The following is a 6,149-nucleotide window of genomic DNA, read 5'->3' as shown; positions in this document are numbered from 1 at the left end:
TATGTTCGGTTGTACGAACCACATATTACGAAAGGTCAAATACCTCTCCCAAATTATGAACATAAGTTCACTGAAAAAAAAAAGACAGAAATAGGTGCTGTAAAATATACTACACATAATTCTGTGTATAAATATATATATATATATATATATATATGTATGTATGTATGCATTAAATGTGTTTGCGTGTATATCTAACATTTACATTCACGATATGGAAACGCAATTAAAAAAATACTGAACTTGAATTAGAGCCCAAAATTTCATGTTATTAATGAATTATTCAGATATTCAAATAGCAGATGCTAATATATTTAATCAGTCACTGAATACCAGTGAATTCAGGTAATCTCGGAATTTTAACGAAGTCAATTTTTCAATTATCATAAATCATGAATTTTCCTCAGAATTTAAAGCTTGATTTTCATAAAAATAATTACAATTTAATCATCGGCGTAATTTCGTTGTTTTTAGATAAGTGACGAAATCTTAAGTATTGCCAATTTAATTATCAATGATATTCGTCAAATATGATGTTGACTTTTCTCTTTAATAGAACTTTAATTTTCCGGATTAATGTATTGAATAGTTTTTTCAATGTTTATTTTCAAAAGTAGTAAAGAGAAATGGAATTGTGATTCTGTCACACATTCTAGTAAAAAAAAATTGAGAGAGAGAGAGAGAGAGAGAGAGAGAGAGAGAGAGAGAGAGAGAGATTTCTATATAATACTAGAGAAATTGATATACTACATAACTTGTGGGTACTGCATGAAAATGCCATAAGAAAATAGAGGTGTCGTCTCTTTAATCATAAACTGTCGTAATAAAATATCCGTATCTGATTTCTTGTTCAATAAAAGCGAAGCTTCAAAGTAACGTATTACAAATATCAGAATTTAAGGTGGCCTATGTGGTAACAATCCTGAATGGTGATCGGCAGACTGGGGTTCGAATCCCGCACAGACTCATTAGTTTCTTTGGTCGTTATAACCTCACTATCTCTGTGAGCTAAGGTAGAGTGTTTGGGGAACCCATAGGTCTATATGTTGAGTAATCAGCAGCCATTGCCTGGCCCTCCTAGGTTCTAGCTTGAGTAGAGAAAGGGCTTGGGCGTTGAACATATGTATATATGGTCAGTCTTTGGGGCATTGACCTGCTTGCTAGGGCAATGTCACTGTCCCTTGCCTCTTCTATTCATGAATGGCCTTTAAACCTTTAAAATCCTCAACTTCTTATGAATTAAATATTTCTTTGGAGATCAAATCTATTTCCTCAACGAGAATTATATTTTCTAATCATTGAACGAGATTGAATTAATTAAATGTTTAGTTCCTGGACATCAATAACCCTCAAAGATCATTAAACAGGGTATTCAAAAAGTCTCTCCACAAAGAGCATTCGAGGTCCATTACACTCTTAGTGTTGTCACACCACGCTCAAGTCGATAATCGTTCAAAATACTTACTGCGAAGAAACTTTTTGATCACCCTGTAGGTCACTCAGCACCGATGTAAAACAGACAGAAAATTCTGGAAGTTTATTATAAATAAAAAAAATAAAAAGACGTTGAAACAGAGATGGAAGGAAGGAAGGAATAAAGATTTTGATCTCTGGAGATACATTTGAGACTAGTTTACACGATCTATAAAAAATTACGGCTAAATATTTAGATATAAATTGACACACAAACATGAAGACCTCTCTCGCCAAGGTACGACTACTCCCTCTTCCCGTACTCTATAAACACAACCACAAACATACACACATACATACATACATACATACATATACATACATACATACATATACATACATACATACATATATATATATATATATATATATTGCTTGCCAGACACTTGGTCTTTATTATTTATAGGCGATAGCAAACAGAGACCAATTTCCCCATCTAACTTATTCTTTTGAATTTCCAATAAGTACCATGAAGCCCTCCACAAATCAACATATGGCTTTCTGCAATATGTAATACCACAAAATTAAGGAGATACTAATCTATTAGTTATGAAGGGCAAGAAGAAAATACGCTCACGATTCAACAGAGCAATATTCAATTTTACCTTTTCCGTACAGAGCCAAGAAAACAACTTTGACATTCTACCATGTAAGTGACATATACCTTTATCACTCGACACGGGAAGGTCATAGACTCCTCATTCCACAAGGAAAGCCAATAATAAGGCTCTGATTTCTATAGGACAAGAAGATAATAGACACTATAATCAGAAAGGTCAGGAGACAAGACAAGCTGACAGCCTAGCTGACGTAGAACCATCTAGCTTTGTGGTTTGTATCTACAAGAAGATAATAGACCCATTTACAATGAGAGCCCCATATACCCTTTGACAGGGGGAGAAATTAAGGTACCCTTACGTACGTAGGATTACAGGTACTGCATTCGCCACACCTCTAAATAATTTCGGGGTCATCACCAAGCCGCTGGAGATAATAGCTCCGCACCCACGTCCTATGGCACCCGACTCGCAAGCCTTATTCGGCCAGAGGGCGGTGATCGCACTGGAACGAGTTTGCGAAGGGCATCGTCACAGAGAGAGAGAGAGAGAGAGAGAGAGAGAGAGAGAGAGAGTTGTGAATGTAGAGAGTAAAATAAGGCAATCACGGTGTCAAAGAAGGGTCAATGTATGGAGAGACAGACAGATAAGCCGTGGTAATTAAAGGATTAATTTAGTAAAGGAAATATCCTTATCAGAACGAAATATTGAGAAGCAGAAATTCTATAGCAATGATGTCAATCTTACCTGAGAGAGAGAGAGAGAGAGAGAGAGAGAGAGAGAGAGAGAGAGAAGACGCTTTGTAAGTTACTTGTGGTGGTACAACTCAAAAGAGAGAGAGAGAGAGAGAGAGAGAGAGAGAGAGAGAGAGAGAAATAAAATAAAACTATTACGGTGACAAAAGACGTTTTGATTTCTTCCGAGCATTTAATGTCACCACTCGCCATCTATCTACCTGGCGAAATTTAGACCGGACACCAAATGACTCGTCGTTCAAGTCGTGTCTTAAATTCTAACGCGAGAGGGACTGGTATTGGAGTTGTGCGGGGAAGAAGGGCCTCGGCGGATGACCTAATGATGGGGACTCAACAGCCGACGTCAAGACACCGAATAGTTTTGTCATGCTTTCTAGGTGCTCTTTCCTCGTGCTTCTACGCGGCAGCTTATCACAACATCGCTTTTAATGGGAGATTCCAAACATTGCTCGCATGACAGGGGTTTAAGAAAAACTTCAGTGGTTATAGAAATCACTATATGGATAATTAAAAGAAAAAAGAAAAAACACACACACACCCAGCGCTTTAACAAAAACTTCAGTGGTTGTAGAAATCACCATATGGATAACTAAAAAGAAAAAAAAAGAAAAAGAAAAAAAAAACACACACACACACCCAGCGCTTTAACAAAACCTTCAATGGTTGTAGAAACCTTCATGTGGATAATTTAAAAAAAAAAAAATAAATAAATAAAAAACCACCCAGCGCTTCAACAAAAACTTCAGTGGTTGTAGAAACCTTCATATTGATAATTTGATAAAAAAAAAAAAAATACACCCAGCGCTTTTGACAAAAACTTCAGTGGTTGTAGATATCTCCATATGGATAATTAAAAAAAAACATACACACACACCCAGCGGTTGTAGAAAACTTCATATAAACAATTTTATACACACATACACACACGCACACACATAGAATTATATGTGAAAACAAAAGGACTGTTGAGCCAAAGCTCTTATATGGTTAATCGTTGATGTTGGAGCGGATACGAAAAAACAATCTTTTTTCTATTTTTTTTTTTATGAACCGCATGATCTAGAAAGAAATATCAATAGTAAAAAATGTTGGAAATTACCAAAGACGAAAAGATGGATCAGAGTATTTTAATAGGCTCAGTCAAGTAGGCCTATAAAGAGTTATACTGTTGTGAAAAAAAGTATTAAAAAGAGCTGATATTCAGGAAGCGCTTGATTGTGCACTCGAAAATGCTGAATGGCATTTCGGATTCGACGAGCTACTCATATGCCGACTGTGTATGTGTATAAAAAAAAATTGAGGCGAAAGTTTTACCATAAAAGGAGGTTGGTTCATCAACGTTCCCGTAGATAAAAGATGAACGATGAAATGAATGTTATTCATATCTCGGAAGGTATCCATTTTATGGGGAAATGTTTTTCAATATATATATATATATATAAATATATATATATATATATATATATGCATATATATATATATATATATATGTATATATATAATATATACACACACACACACACATATATATATATATATACACATGTGTATATGTATACTATATACATATATATACATATATATATATATATATATATCATAATTTCAATTCTGTTTCTTTTATTTATTAATGACATCAGCCACATTATAACAAAAGCCTTTCATACACAACCACCTCCAATTTCAGACTAATTTAAAGCTCTCTCTCTCTCTCTCTCTCTCTCTCTCTCTCTCTCTCTCCTTCTAATTTGCATTCATAAACTTAGCTGATGAAACGCGTCTTTAAACGTCCGATAAATCATGTCAACATGGGCCAATGACATGAATCGTGTGCGTCCTTACATACAATACATATACCTTGAGGGTACACTATACATTTAGAGTTCTCTTGCTTGAGAGTACACTCCGGCACACTATTCTATCTAAATTCTCTTTTTCTTGTTTTGTTAAATTATTTAAAGTTTATACATGAAACATTTATTTTAATGTTGTTACTGTTCATAAAATATTTTACTTTTCCTTGTTTCCTTTCTTCACTGGGCTATTTTCCCTGTTGGGGCCCCTGAGCTTATAGCATCCTGCTTTTCCAATTAAGGTTATAGCTTGGCAATTAATAATAATAATAATAATAATAATAATAATAATAATAATAATAATAATAATAATAATAATAATACCTATCTATCTATTGATGTTCTTTGCCACAACTAAACCTTTTCTTACTTTGGACTTTAAATAATGGATCTATTACTCTATCTTCTTTCCCACAACTCTTAATGATGGATTTAATACTCTCTCTCTCTCTCTCCTCTCTCTCCTCTCTCTCACTCTCTCTCCTCATTTTGTTTTCTCCGAGACAAATTTCCTCGATAAATACTTGGTGAAAGAAACCAATTGGAAATGCCATGCTTCCTTCCACCTATATCCAATACGTCTCACCAGTCGCCTTAAATCAAATCCATCCCATCCCGAGAGAGAGAGAGAGAGAGAGAGAGAGAGAGAGAGAGAGAGAGAGAGATTGTCAAATGGACTTGGTCGATGGTGAGCTGAAACCAAAGGAAATATCTCCCATAGATGTCGGTTCTGAAGGGCATACTTCGGAAATTTGAGACAGTTGGACGGATGAAGATGAATGAATGGCTGCCGATAGACAGGGGATCCTGATCAGATAAATGCTGAGGAGTTCGCAGAGATTCGGTCGTGATAGAATGGTATAAATCTATAAATAGACAACTGTGGGAGTGTCAGATTTTCCCTTTTCTATTTCGGAATATTCTAAAATGACCTTTTGTTTACATCTACAAAACAAATAATGCATAAATAGATATACAATTGCATCCACATAAATGCAACAGCAACAAATGCAGCCGTTTTTTAGTCCACTGCAGGTCAAAGGCCTCAGACATGTCCTTATTCATGTCTGGGGTTTAGCCAGTTTTCATCACTACGCTGGCTACTGCGGATAGGTGATGGTGGAAGACTTTAGTCTGATCGCTCACAGCAAACCAACTTAGTATGGGTGGCCGTGATTAGTACAGCTTTGCTGATTATTGCAATACATAAACCACATTAAGAAAAGGCATTAAACTGTCAAACTATGAAAATTTCCTTCTAATCACAAGATAAAAAACATTAAGAAATAACAGGAAAACCGCGAAAATCAAAAACATAACTAAAACCTTTATCTCTAACACCCATAAAACCAAGGAATCTCATTTTTCCACCAAGACAAAGGTGCGGTCGGTCCTGGAAACGCGTAAGCATTGCTACACGCTCACAGGCTGCCAGGCGACGTTCTAGAAGTCACATTATACGCCATCAATCATCGCTTATCACGTCCCGAGAAACTGGTTTTGGCCACAAT

Source organism: Palaemon carinicauda, chromosome 9 (assembly GCF_036898095.1).
Source record: "Palaemon carinicauda isolate YSFRI2023 chromosome 9, ASM3689809v2, whole genome shotgun sequence".
Lineage (NCBI taxonomy): Eukaryota > Metazoa > Arthropoda > Malacostraca > Decapoda > Palaemonidae > Palaemon > Palaemon carinicauda.
The sequence above is the reverse complement of the archived record's forward strand: the minus strand, read 5'-3'. Positions refer to the sequence as shown.